The following is a 14,157-nucleotide window of genomic DNA, read 5'->3' on the forward strand; positions in this document are numbered from 1 at the left end:
CATAACTATCTATATGAAAGGTGCAGGCTCAATTTGATACGTTTCACTTGATTATTCATTTCGAAATTTCTCTTGTGACCAAATGAAGAATAACAAGGATGAAAAGCATTGCAATCTTACTTCAGATAAATATTAGGAAGATACCACTTACCTTTAGCAAAATTATTAAAGGAAACGTCAGTTATGTACAACATGTATTATGTGCTTTGCCTTTCACTTTCAGTGACATGTGTCAGAATTCGATTGACTATCAGCAAGGACCATGCATGTGAAGTAAACGTAAACGTTGCTGTGCTGTGCACCTCCTTGGCCAAATGGTAAGGCGTCGGTCTGGTAAACTGGAGATCCCAGAAAGTTAACAGACGCATACCCATCACACCCCATATGCAGTCGACTCATTTAAAGATACTGACACGTATCAAAGAAACTGAATGCTGCAGCTATGATATTGTTTCGTTTAACCGGTCAAGAATTTGTGTTGCAGGAAAACTAATTATTATAGGGCTAACGATAATGATGCAATACACTGAAAAATGTATGCTGAACGTATTTTACAAGTGTGCAAATTGTGTATAGATCCTGTCTCTAAGAGCTTAATTTCAGAGCAATTTGAACTGAGTTTGACATTAGAGTATACGTCATATATTTGGCGTACATTTCAGGGACGCTCATAACACTTAGTACATATTTGAATCACATGACCTTCGGGTATCATTTGTCACTTATCTATGGCTCAAATAGCGCGTTCTTCAAATGATTGTGTTTGCTCAGCCTTTGTCAGCCTCGGTGGCCAAGTGGTAAGGCGTCGGTCTCGTAAACCGAAGATCCTGGGTTCAAATCCCAGTCGGGGCTTTTTCTTTTGTAGAAATATTATCAATTAATTGGTATGGTGCATATTTGAATACAGCAGATGTTGTACTCTGATATCGATTGCAGTAATCCTTCATTTTGAAAGATGACAATTTATTCTCCAGAAATTATTGACAAGATACATACAGGAAGTTCTATGATTTATTGAAGAAGACGAACTAGAATTCATACTTAAATTGGAATATGCAATAGCTTGACCATTTAAATATAGACACGTGTACTTTATGCAAACACTAACTGACATACATTTGAAGAAACTATGAATGATAGTAGCTGTAACCAGTTTAGTCTAAGTCCTGATTTCTACTAGAGTTCTTTCATACTTGCAGTACTTTGACCACTCAGTATTCACAGTCGTATTTCACCTGGTTTGCACTGCTTAGTTGCACTAAGAAATGGACGAACATCTATTGGCATTTAGCAATGAACATGTAAGTCTTACAAGCTAACCATAGCCAATCCATCAGCCTCGGTGGCCAAGTGGTAAGGCGTCGGTCTCGTAAACCGAAGATCCTGGGTTCAATCCCCAGTCGGGGCTCATTCTTTTGGCTATCAACGAAACATACACGAGAGGTCGGATCCCACAGTATTGTACTAACAAGATAAATTCTCCCTTATCATCATGCAGATAGGCGTATGCGGTACATCCCTGGAAAAAAGGATGAGTGTGAACAAACGCATGTGGAAGGCATTTCACATATCACATATGTAAACTTCACAACAACAATTGAGAAAATTATACTGACGAATGGAGACGAATCCATAACTATCTATATGAAAGGTGCAGGCTCAATTTGATACGTTTCACTTGATTATTCATTTCGAAATTTCTCTTGTGACCAAATGAAGAATAACAAGGATGAAAAGCATTGCAATCTTACTTCAGATAAATATTAGGAAGATACCACTTACCTTTAGCAAAATTATTAAAGGAAACGTCAGTTATGTACAACATGTATTATGTGCTTTGCCTTTCACTTTCAGTGACATGTGTCAGAATTCGATTGACTATCAGCAAGGACCATGCATGTGAAGTAAACGTAAACGTTGCTGTGCTGTGCACCTCCTTGGCCAAATGGTAAGGCGTCGGTCTGGTAAACTGGAGATCCCAGAAAGTTAACAGACGCATACCCATCACACCCAATATGCAGTCGACTCATTTAAAGATACTGACACGTATCAAAGAAACTGAATGCTGCAGCTATGATATTGTTTCGTTTAACCGGTCAAGAATTTGTGTTGCAGGAAAACTAATTATTATAGGGCTAACGATAATGATGCAATACACTGAAAAATGTATGCTGAACGTATTTTACAAGTGTGCAAATTGTGTATAGATCCTGTCTCTAAGAGCTTAATTTCAGAGCAATTTGAACTGAGTTTGACATTAGAGTATACGTCATATATTTGGCGTACATTTCAGGGACGCTCATAACACTTAGTACATATTTGAATCACATGACCTTCGGGTATCATTTGTCACTTATCTATGGCTCAAATAGCGCGTTCTTCAAATGATTGTGTTTGCTCAGCCTTTGTCAGCCTCGGTGGCCAAGTGGTAAGGCGTCGGTCTCGTAAACCGAAGATCCTGGGTTCAAATCCCAGTCGGGGCTTTTCTTTTGTAGAAATATTATCAATTAATTGGTATGGTGCATATTTGAATACAGCAGATGTTGTACTCTGATATCGATTGCAGTAATCCTTCATTTTGAAAGATGACAATTTATTCTCCAGAAATTATTGACAAGATACATACAGGAAGTTCTATGATTTATTGAAGAAGACGAACTAGAATTCATACTTAAATTGGAATATGCAATAGCTTGACCATTTAAATATAGACACGTGTACTTTATGCAAACACTAACTGACATACATTTGAAGAAACTATGAATGATAGTAGCTGTAACCAGTTTAGTCTAAGTCCTGATTTCTACTAGAGTTCTTTCATACTTGCAGTACTTTGACCACTCAGTATTCACAGTCGTATTTCACCTGGTTTGCACTGCTTAGTTGCACTAAGAAATGGACGAACATCTATTGGCATTTAGCAATGAACATGTAAGTCTTACAAGCTAACCATAGCCAATCCATCAGCCTCGGTGGCCAAGTGGTAAGGCGTCGGTCTCGTAAACCGAAGATCCTGGGTTCAATCCCCAGTCGGGGCTCATTCTTTTGGCTATCAACGAAACATACACGAGAGGTCGGATCCCACAGTATTGTACTAACAAGATAAATTCTCCCTTATCATCATGCAGATAGGCGTATGCGGTACATCCCTGGAAAAAAGGATGAGTGTGAACAAACGCATGTGGAAGGCATTTCACATATCACATATGTAAACTTCACAACAACAATTGAGAAAATTATACTGACGAATGGAGACGAATCCATAACTATCTATATGAAAGGTGCAGGCTCAATTTGATACGTTTCACTTGATTATTCATTTCGAAATTTCTCTTGTGACCAAATGAAGAATAACAAGGATGAAAAGCATTGCAATCTTACTTCAGATAAATATTAGGAAGATACCACTTACCTTTAGCAAAATTATTAAAGGAAACGTCAGTTATGTACAACATGTATTATGTGCTTTGCCTTTCACTTTCAGTGACATGTGTCAGAATTCGATTGACTATCAGCAAGGACCATGCATGTGAAGTAAACGTAAACGTTGCTGTGCTGTGCACCTCCTTGGCCAAATGGTAAGGCGTCGGTCTGGTAAACTGGAGATCCCAGAAAGTTAACAGACGCATACCCATCACACCCCATATGCAGTCGACTCATTTAAAGATACTGACACGTATCAAAGAAACTGAATGCTGCAGCTATGATATTGTTTCGTTTAACCGGTCAAGAATTTGTGTTGCAGGAAAACTTATTATTATTATAGGGCTAACGATAATGATGCAATACACTGAAAAATGTATGCTGAACGTATTTTACAAGTGTGCAAATTGTGTATAGATCCTGTCTCTAAGAGCTTAATTTCAGAGCAATTTGAACTGAGTTTGACATTAGAGTATACGTCATATATTTGGCGTACATTTCAGGGACGCTCATAACACTTAGTACATATTTGAATCACATGACCTTCGGGTATCATTTGTCACTTATCTATGGCTCAAATGGCGCGTTCTTCAAATGATTGTGTTTGCTCAGCCTTTGTCAGCCTCGGTGGCCAAGTGGTAAGGCGTCGGTCTCGTAAACCGAAGATCCTGGGTTCAAATCCCAGTCGGGGCTTTTTCTTTTGTAGAAATATTATCAATTAATTGGTATGGTGCATATTTGAATACAGCAGATGTTGTACTCTGATATCGATTGCAGTAATCCTTCATTTTGAAAGATGACAATTTATTCTCCAGAAATTATTGACAAGATACATACAGGAAGTTCTATGATTTATTGAAGAAGACGAACTAGAATTCATACTTAAATTGGAATATGCAATAGCTTGACCATTTAAATATAGACACGTGTACTTTATGCAAACACTAACTGACATACATTTGAAGAAACTATGAATGATAGTAGCTGTAACCAGTTTAGTCTAAGTCCTGATTTCTACTAGAGTTCTTTCATACTTGCAGTACTTTGACCACTCAGTATTCACAGTCGTATTTCACCTGGTTTGCACTGCTTAGTTGCACTAAGAAATGGACGAACATCTATTGGCATTTAGCAATGAACATGTAAGTCTTACAAGCTAACCATAGCCAATCCATCAGCCTCGGTGGCCAAGTGGTAAGGCGTCGGTCTCGTAAACCGAAGATCCTGGGTTCAATCCCCAGTCGGGGCTCATTCTTTTGGCTATCAACGAAACATACACGAGAGGTCGGATCCCACAGTATTGTACTAACAAGATAAATTCTCCCTTATCATCATGCAGATAGGCGTATGCGGTACATCCCTGGAAAAAAGGATGAGTGTGAACAAACGCATGTGGAAGGCATTTCACATATCACATATGTAAACTTCACAACAACAATTGAGAAAATTATACTGACGAATGGAGACGAATCCATAACTATCTATATGAAAGGTGCAGGCTCAATTTGATACGTTTCACTTGATTATTCATTTCGAAATTTCTCTTGTGACCAAATGAAGAATAACAAGGATGAAAAGCATTGCAATCTTACTTCAGATAAATATTAGGAAGATACCACTTACCTTTAGCAAAATTATTAAAGGAAACGTCAGTTATGTACAACATGTATTATGTGCTTTGCCTTTCACTTTCAGTGACATGTGTCAGAATTCGATTGACTATCAGCAAGGACCATGCATGTGAAGTAAACGTAAACGTTGCTGTGCTGTGCACCTCCTTGGCCAAATGGTAAGGCGTCGGTCTGGTAAACTGGAGATCCCAGAAAGTTAACAGACGCATACCCATCACACCCAATATGCAGTCGACTCATTTAAAGATACTGACACGTATCAAAGAAACTGAATGCTGCAGCTATGATATTGTTTCGTTTAACCGGTCAAGAATTTGTGTTGCAGGAAAACTTATTATTATTATAGGGCTAACGATAATGATGCAATACACTGAAAAATGTATGCTGAACGTATTTTACAAGTGTGCAAATTGTGTATAGATCCTGTCTCTAAGAGCTTAATTTCAGAGCAATTTGAACTGAGTTTGACATTAGAGTATACGTCATATATTTGGCGTACATTTCAGGGACGCTCATAACACTTAGTACATATTTGAATCACATGACCTTCGGGTATCATTTGTCACTTATCTATGGCTCAAATAGCGCGTTCTTCAAATGATTGTGTTTGCTCAGCCTTTGTCAGCCTCGGTGGCCAAGTGGTAAGGCGTCGGTCTCGTAAACCGAAGATCCTGGGTTCAAATCCCAGTCGGGGCTTTTTCTTTTGTAGAAATATTATCAATTAATTGGTATGGTGCATATTTGAATACAGCAGATGTTGTACTCTGATATCGATTGCAGTAATCCTTCATTTTGAAAGATGACAATTTATTCTCCAGAAATTATTGACAAGATACATACAGGAAGTTCTATGATTTATTGAAGAAGACGAACTAGAATTCATACTTAAATTGGAATATGCAATAGCTTGACCATTTAAATATAGACACGTGTACTTTATGCAAACACTAACTGACATACATTTGAAGAAACTATGAATGATAGTAGCTGTAACCAGTTTAGTCTAAGTCCTGATTTCTACTAGAGTTCTTTCATACTTGCAGTACTTTGACCACTCAGTATTCACAGTCGTATTTCACCTGGTTTGCACTGCTTAGTTGCACTAAGAAATGGACGAACATCTATTGGCATTTAGCAATGAACATGTAAGTCTTACAAGCTAACCATAGCCAATCCATCAGCCTCGGTGGCCAAGTGGTAAGGCGTCGGTCTCGTAAACCGAAGATCCTGGGTTCAATCCCCAGTCGGGGCTCATTCTTTTGGCTATCAACGAAACATACACGAGAGGTCGGATCCCACAGTATTGTACTAACAAGATAAATTCTCCCTTATCATCATGCAGATAGGCGTATGCGGTACATCCCTGGAAAAAAGGATGAGTGTGAACAAACGCATGTGGAAGGCATTTCACATATCACATATGTAAACTTCACAACAACAATTGAGAAAATTATACTGACGAATGGAGACGAATCCATAACTATCTATATGAAAGGTGCAGGCTCAATTTGATACGTTTCACTTGATTATTCATTTCGAAATTTCTCTTGTGACCAAATGAAGAATAACAAGGATGAAAAGCATTGCAATCTTACTTCAGATAAATATTAGGAAGATACCACTTACCTTTAGCAAAATTATTAAAGGAAACGTCAGTTATGTACAACATGTATTATGTGCTTTGCCTTTCACTTTCAGTGACATGTGTCAGAATTCGATTGACTATCAGCAAGGACCATGCATGTGAAGTAAACGTAAACGTTGCTGTGCTGTGCACCTCCTTGGCCAAATGGTAAGGCGTCGGTCTGGTAAACTGGAGATCCCAGAAAGTTAACAGACGCATACCCATCACACCCAATATGCAGTCGACTCATTTAAAGATACTGACACGTATCAAAGAAACTGAATGCTGCAGCTATGATATTGTTTCGTTTAACCGGTCAAGAATTTGTGTTGCAGGAAAACTTATTATTATTATAGGGCTAACGATAATGATGCAATACACTGAAAAATGTATGCTGAACGTATTTTACAAGTGTGCAAATTGTGTATAGATCCTGTCTCTAAGAGCTTAATTTCAGAGCAATTTGAACTGAGTTTGACATTAGAGTATACGTCATATATTTGGCGTACATTTCAGGGACGCTCATAACACTTAGTACATATTTGAATCACATGACCTTCGGGTATCATTTGTCACTTATCTATGGCTCAAATAGCGCGTTCTTCAAATGATTGTGTTTGCTCAGCCTTTGTCAGCCTCGGTGGCCAAGTGGTAAGGCGTCGGTCTCGTAAACCGAAGATCCTGGGTTCAAATCCCAGTCGGGGCTTTTTCTTTGTAGAAATATTATCAATTAATTGGTATGGTGCATATTTGAATACAGCAGATGTTGTACTCTGATATCGATTGCAGTAATCCTTCATTTTGAAAGATGACAATTTATTCTCCAGAAATTATTGACAAGATACATACAGGAAGTTCTATGATTTATTGAAGAAGACGAACTAGAATTCATACTTAAATTGGAATATGCAATAGCTTGACCATTTAAATATAGACACGTGTACTTTATGCAAACACTAACTGACATACATTTGAAGAAACTATGAATGATAGTAGCTGTAACCAGTTTAGTCTAAGTCCTGATTTCTACTAGAGTTCTTTCATACTTGCAGTACTTTGACCACTCAGTATTCACAGTCGTATTTCACCTGGTTTGCACTGCTTAGTTGCACTAAGAAATGGACGAACATCTATTGGCATTTAGCAATGAACATGTAAGTCTTACAAGCTAACCATAGCCAATCCATCAGCCTCGGTGGCCAAGTGGTAAGGCGTCGGTCTCGTAAACCGAAGATCCTGGGTTCAATCCCCAGTCGGGGCTCATTCTTTTGGCTATCAACGAAACATACACGAGAGGTCGGATCCCACAGTATTGTACTAACAAGATAAATTCTCCCTTATCATCATGCAGATAGGCGTATGCGGTACATCCCTGGAAAAAAGGATGAGTGTGAACAAACGCATGTGGAAGGCATTTCACATATCACATATGTAAACTTCACAACAACAATTGAGAAAATTATACTGACGAATGGAGACGAATCCATAACTATCTATATGAAAGGTGCAGGCTCAATTTGATACGTTTCACTTGATTATTCATTTCGAAATTTCTCTTGTGACCAAATGAAGAATAACAAGGATGAAAAGCATTGCAATCTTACTTCAGATAAATATTAGGAAGATACCACTTACCTTTAGCAAAATTATTAAAGGAAACGTCAGTTATGTACAACATGTATTACGTGCTTTGCCTTTCACTTTCAGTGACATGTGTCAGAATTCGATTGACTATCAGCAAGGACCATGCATGTGAAGTAAACGTAAACGTTGCTGTGCTGTGCACCTCCTTGGCCAAATGGTAAGGCGTCGGTCTGGTAAACTGGAGATCCCAGAAAGTTAACAGACGCATACCCATCACACCCCATATGCAGTCGACTCATTTAAAGATACTGACACGTATCAAAGAAACTGAATGCTGCAGCTATGATATTGTTTCGTTTAACCGGTCAAGAATTTGTGTTGCAGGAAAACTAATTATTATAGGGCTAACGATAATGATGCAATACACTGAAAAATGTATGCTGAACGTATTTTACAAGTGTGCAAATTGTGTATAGATCCTGTCTCTAAGAGCTTAATTTCAGAGCAATTTGAACTGAGTTTGACATTAGAGTATACGTCATATATTTGGCGTACATTTCAGGGACGCTCATAACACTTAGTACATATTTGAATCACATGACCTTCGGGTATCATTTGTCACTTATCTATGGCTCAAATAGCGCGTTCTTCAAATGATTGTGTTTGCTCAGCCTTTGTCAGCCTCGGTGGCCAAGTGGTAAGGCGTCGGTCTCGTAAACCGAAGATCCTGGGTTCAAATCCCAGTCGGGGCTTTTTCTTTGTAGAAATATTATCAATTAATTGGTATGGTGCATATTTGAATACAGCAGATGTTGTACTCTGATATCGATTGCAGTAATCCTTCATTTTGAAAGATGACAATTTATTCTCCAGAAATTATTGACAAGATACATACAGGAAGTTCTATGATTTATTGAAGAAGACGAACTAGAATTCATACTTAAATTGGAATATGCAATAGCTTGACCATTTAAATATAGACACGTGTACTTTATGCAAACACTAACTGACATACATTTGAAGAAACTATGAATGATAGTAGCTGTAACCAGTTTAGTCTAAGTCCTGATTTCTACTAGAGTTCTTTCATACTTGCAGTACTTTGACCACTCAGTATTCACAGTCGTATTTCACCTGGTTTGCACTACTTAGTTGCACTAAGAAATGGACGAACATCTATTGGCATTTAGCAATGAACATGTAAGTCTTACAAGCTAACCATAGCCAATCCATCAGCCTCGGTGGCCAAGTGGTAAGGCGTCGGTCTCGTAAACCGAAGATCCTGGGTTCAATCCCCAGTCGGGGCTCATTCTTTTGGCTATCAACGAAACATACACGAGAGGTCGGATCCCACAGTATTGTACTAACAAGATAAATTCTCCTTATCATCATGCAGATAGGCGTATGCGGTACATCCCTGGAAAAAGGATGAGTGTGAACAAACGCATGTGGAAGGCATTTCACATATCACATATGTAAACTTCACAACAACAATTGAGAAAATTATACTGACGAATGGAGACGAATCCATAACTATCTATATGAAAGGTGCAGGCTCAATTTGATACGTTTCACTTGATTATTCATTTCGAAATTTCTCTTGTGACCAAATGAAGAATAACAAGGATGAAAAGCATTGCAATCTTACTTCAGATAAATATTAGGAAGATACCACTTACCTTTAGCAAAATTATTAAAGGAAACGTCAGTTATGTACAACATGTATTACGTGCTTTGCCTTTCACTTTCAGTGACATGTGTCAGAATTCGATTGACTATCAGCAAGGACCATGCATGTGAAGTAAACGTAAACGTTGCTGTGCTGTGCACCTCCTTGGCCAAATGGTAAGGCGTCGGTCTGGTAAACTGGAGATCCCAGAAAGTTAACAGACGCATACCCATCACACCCATATGCAGTCGACTCATTTAAAGATACTGACACGTATCAAAGAAACTGAATGCTGCAGCTATGATATTGTTTCGTTTAACCGGTCAAGAATTTGTGTTGCAGGAAAACTAATTATTATAGGGCTAACGATAATGATGCAATACACTGAAAAATGTATGCTGAACGTATTTTACAAGTGTGCAAATTGTGTATAGATCCTGTCTCTAAGAGCTTAATTTCAGAGCAATTTGAACTGAGTTTGACATTAGAGTATACGTCATATATTTGGCGTACATTTCAGGGACGCTCATAACACTTAGTACATATTTGAATCACATGACCTTCGGGTATCATTTGTCACTTATCTATGGCTCAAATAGCGCGTTCTTCAAATGATTGTGTTTGCTCAGCCTTTGTCAGCCTCGGTGGCCAAGTGGTAAGGCGTCGGTCTCGTAAACCGAAGATCCTGGGTTCAAATCCCAGTCGGGGCTTTTTCTTTGTAGAAATATTATCAATTAATTGGTATGGTGCATATTTGAATACAGCAGATGTTGTACTCTGATATCGATTGCAGTAATCCTTCATTTTGAAAGATGACAATTTATTCTCCAGAAATTATTGACAAGATACATACAGGAAGTTCTATGATTTATTGAAGAAGACGAACTAGAATTCATACTTAAATTGGAATATGCAATAGCTTGACCATTTAAATATAGACACGTGTACTTTATGCAAACACTAACTGACATACATTTGAAGAAACTATGAATGATAGTAGCTGTAACCAGTTTAGTCTAAGTCCTGATTTCTACTAGAGTTCTTTCATACTTGCAGTACTTTGACCACTCAGTATTCACAGTCGTATTTCACCTGGTTTGCACTGCTTAGTTGCACTAAGAAATGGACGAACATCTATTGGCATTTAGCAATGAACATGTAAGTCTTACAAGCTAACCATAGCCAATCCATCAGCCTCGGTGGCCAAGTGGTAAGGCGTCGGTCTCGTAAACCGAAGATCCTGGGTTCAATCCCCAGTCGGGGCTCATTCTTTTGGCTATCAACGAAACATACACGAGAGGTCGGATCCCACAGTATTGTACTAACAAGATAAATTCTCCCTTATCATCATGCAGATAGGCGTATGCGGTACATCCCTGGAAAAAAGGATGAGTGTGAACAAACGCATGTGGAAGGCATTTCACATATCACATATGTAAACTTCACAACAACAATTGAGAAAATTATACTGACGAATGGAGACGAATCCATAACTATCTATATGAAAGGTGCAGGCTCAATTTGATACGTTTCACTTGATTATTCATTTCGAAATTTCTCTTGTGACCAAATGAAGAATAACAAGGATGAAAAGCATTGCAATCTTACTTCAGATAAATATTAGGAAGATACCACTTACCTTTAGCAAAATTATTAAAGGAAACGTCAGTTATGTACAACATGTATTACGTGCTTTGCCTTTCACTTTCAGTGACATGTGTCAGAATTCGATTGACTATCAGCAAGGACCATGCATGTGAAGTAAACGTAAACGTTGCTGTGCTGTGCACCTCCTTGGCCAAATGGTAAGGCGTCGGTCTGGTAAACTGGAGATCCCAGAAAGTTAACAGACGCATACCCATCACACCCCATATGCAGTCGACTCATTTAAAGATACTGACACGTATCAAAGAAACTGAATGCTGCAGCTATGATATTGTTTCGTTTAACCGGTCAAGAATTTGTGTTGCAGGAAAACTAATTATTATAGGGCTAACGATAATGATGCAATACACTGAAAATGTATGCTGAACGTATTTTCAAGTGTGCAAATTGTGTATAGATCCTGTCTCTAAGAGCTTAATTTCAGAGCAATTTGAACTGAGTTTGACATTAGAGTATACGTCATATATTTGGCGTACATTTCAGGGACGCTCATAACACTTAGTACATATTTGAATCACATGACCTTCGGGTATCATTTGTCACTTATCTATGGCTCAAATAGCGCGTTCTTCAAATGATTGTGTTTGCTCAGCCTTTGTCAGCCTCGGTGGCCAAGTGGTAAGGCGTCGGTCTCGTAAACCGAAGATCCTGGGTTCAAATCCCAGTCGGGGCTTTTCTTTTGTAGAAATATTATCAATTAATTGGTATGGTGCATATTTGAATACAGCAGATGTTGTACTCTGATATCGATTGCAGTAATCCTTCATTTTGAAAGATGACAATTTATTCTCCAGAAATTATTGACAAGATACATACAGGAAGTTCTATGATTTATTGAAGAAGACGAACTAGAATTCATACTTAAAATGGAATATGCAATAGCTTGACCATTTAAATATAGACACGTGTACTTTATGCAAACACTAACTGACATACATTTGAAGAAACTATGAATGATAGTAGCTGTAACCAGTTTAGTCTAAGTCCTGATTTCTACTAGAGTTCTTTCATACTTGCAGTACTTTGACCACTCAGTATTCACAGTCGTATTTCACCTGGTTTGCACTACTTAGTTGCACTAAGAAATGGACGAACATCTATTGGCATTTAGCAATGAACATGTAAGTCTTACAAGCTAACCATAGCCAATCCATCAGCCTCGGTGGCCAAGTGGTAAGGCGTCGGTCTCGTAAACCGAAGATCCTGGGTTCAATCCCCAGTCGGGGCTCATTCTTTTGGCTATCAACGAAACATACACGAGAGGTCGGATCCCACAGTATTGTACTAACAAGATAAATTCTCCCTTATCATCATGCAGATAGGCGTATGCGGTACATCCCTGGAAAAAAGGATGAGTGTGAACAAACGCATGTGGAAGGCATTTCACATATCACATATGTAAACTTCACAACAACAATTGAGAAAATTATACTGACGAATGGAGACGAATCCATAACTATCTATATGAAAGGTGCAGGCTCAATTTGATACGTTTCACTTGATTATTCATTTCGAAATTTCTCTTGTGACCAAATGAAGAATAACAAGGATGAAAAGCATTGCAATCTTACTTCAGATAAATATTAGGAAGATACCACTTACCTTTAGCAAAATTATTAAAGGAAACGTCAGTTATGTACAACATGTATTACGTGCTTTGCCTTTCACTTTCAGTGACATGTGTCAGAATTCGATTGACTATCAGCAAGGACCATGCATGTGAAGTAAACGTAAACGTTGCTGTGCTGTGCACCTCCTTGGCCAAATGGTAAGGCGTCGGTCTGGTAAACTGGAGATCCCAGAAAGTTAACAGACGCATACCCATCACACCCAATATGCAGTCGACTCATTTAAAGATACTGACACGTATCAAAGAAACTGAATGCTGCAGCTATGATATTGTTTCGTTTAACCGGTCAAGAATTTGTGTTGCAGGAAAACTAATTATTATAGGGCTAACGATAATGATGCAATACACTGAAAAATGTATGCTGAACGTATTTTTCAAGTGTGCAAATTGTGTATAGATGCTGTCTCTAAGAGCTTAATTTCAGAGCAATTTGAACTGAGTTTGACATTAGAGTATACGTCATATATTTGGCGTACATTTCAGGGACGCTCATAACACTTAGTACATATTTGAATCACATGACCTTCGGGTATCATTTGTCACTTATCTATGGCTCAAATAGCGCGTTCTTCAAATGATTGTGTTTGCTCAGCCTTTGTCAGCCTCGGTGGCCAAGTGGTAAGGCGTCGGTCTCGTAAACCGAAGATCCTGGGTTCAAATCCCAGTCGGGGCTTTTCTTTGTAGAAATATTATCAATTAATTGGTATGGTGCATATTTGAATACAGCAGATGTTGTACTCTGATATCGATTGCAGTAATCCTTCATTTTGAAAGATGACAATTTATTCTCCAGAAATTATTGACAAGATACATACAGGAAGTTCTATGATTTATTGAAGAAGACGAACTAGAATTCATACTTAAATTGGAATATGCAATAGCTTGACCATTTAAATATAGACACGTGTACTTTATGCAAACACTAACTGAC

General features: G+C 38.3%; 17 non-coding genes across 17 annotated transcripts; all 17 read left to right on the forward strand.

The window, feature by feature from the left end:
• Window positions 1-780: 780 nt before the first annotated feature.
• Trnat-cgu lies at window positions 781-852 on the forward strand. Its single transcript has one exon. It is a non-coding gene; the product is annotated as a tRNA-Thr (tRNA).
• Window positions 853-1,336: 484 nt separating this feature from the next.
• Window positions 1,337-1,408, forward strand: Trnat-cgu. Its single transcript has one exon. It is a non-coding gene; the product is annotated as a tRNA-Thr (tRNA).
• Window positions 1,409-2,411: 1,003 nt separating this feature from the next.
• On the forward strand, window positions 2,412-2,483 carry Trnat-cgu. The gene has a single exon. It is a non-coding gene; the product is annotated as a tRNA-Thr (tRNA).
• A 483-nt stretch (window positions 2,484-2,966) lies between these two features.
• On the forward strand, window positions 2,967-3,038 carry Trnat-cgu. Its single transcript has one exon. It is a non-coding gene; the product is annotated as a tRNA-Thr (tRNA).
• A 1,006-nt stretch (window positions 3,039-4,044) lies between these two features.
• Trnat-cgu lies at window positions 4,045-4,116 on the forward strand. Its single transcript has one exon. It is a non-coding gene; the product is annotated as a tRNA-Thr (tRNA).
• Window positions 4,117-4,600: 484 nt separating this feature from the next.
• On the forward strand, window positions 4,601-4,672 carry Trnat-cgu. The gene has a single exon. It is a non-coding gene; the product is annotated as a tRNA-Thr (tRNA).
• A 1,006-nt stretch (window positions 4,673-5,678) lies between these two features.
• Trnat-cgu lies at window positions 5,679-5,750 on the forward strand. Its single transcript has one exon. It is a non-coding gene; the product is annotated as a tRNA-Thr (tRNA).
• Window positions 5,751-6,234: 484 nt separating this feature from the next.
• Trnat-cgu lies at window positions 6,235-6,306 on the forward strand. The gene has a single exon. It is a non-coding gene; the product is annotated as a tRNA-Thr (tRNA).
• A 1,006-nt stretch (window positions 6,307-7,312) lies between these two features.
• On the forward strand, window positions 7,313-7,384 carry Trnat-cgu. Its single transcript has one exon. It is a non-coding gene; the product is annotated as a tRNA-Thr (tRNA).
• A 483-nt stretch (window positions 7,385-7,867) lies between these two features.
• Trnat-cgu lies at window positions 7,868-7,939 on the forward strand. Its single transcript has one exon. It is a non-coding gene; the product is annotated as a tRNA-Thr (tRNA).
• A 1,003-nt stretch (window positions 7,940-8,942) lies between these two features.
• Window positions 8,943-9,014, forward strand: Trnat-cgu. Its single transcript has one exon. It is a non-coding gene; the product is annotated as a tRNA-Thr (tRNA).
• Window positions 9,015-9,497: 483 nt separating this feature from the next.
• On the forward strand, window positions 9,498-9,569 carry Trnat-cgu. The gene has a single exon. It is a non-coding gene; the product is annotated as a tRNA-Thr (tRNA).
• Window positions 9,570-10,569: 1,000 nt separating this feature from the next.
• On the forward strand, window positions 10,570-10,641 carry Trnat-cgu. Its single transcript has one exon. It is a non-coding gene; the product is annotated as a tRNA-Thr (tRNA).
• A 483-nt stretch (window positions 10,642-11,124) lies between these two features.
• On the forward strand, window positions 11,125-11,196 carry Trnat-cgu. The gene has a single exon. It is a non-coding gene; the product is annotated as a tRNA-Thr (tRNA).
• Window positions 11,197-12,197: 1,001 nt separating this feature from the next.
• Trnat-cgu lies at window positions 12,198-12,269 on the forward strand. The gene has a single exon. It is a non-coding gene; the product is annotated as a tRNA-Thr (tRNA).
• Window positions 12,270-12,752: 483 nt separating this feature from the next.
• Window positions 12,753-12,824, forward strand: Trnat-cgu. Its single transcript has one exon. It is a non-coding gene; the product is annotated as a tRNA-Thr (tRNA).
• A 1,003-nt stretch (window positions 12,825-13,827) lies between these two features.
• On the forward strand, window positions 13,828-13,899 carry Trnat-cgu. The gene has a single exon. It is a non-coding gene; the product is annotated as a tRNA-Thr (tRNA).
• The last annotated feature ends 258 nt before the right edge of the window (window positions 13,900-14,157 follow it).

Source organism: Haliotis rubra, unplaced genomic scaffold (assembly GCF_003918875.1).
Source record: "Haliotis rubra isolate DU_JTF1 unplaced genomic scaffold, ASM391887v1 Scf571, whole genome shotgun sequence".
NCBI classification, from domain to species: domain Eukaryota; kingdom Metazoa; phylum Mollusca; class Gastropoda; order Lepetellida; family Haliotidae; genus Haliotis; species Haliotis rubra.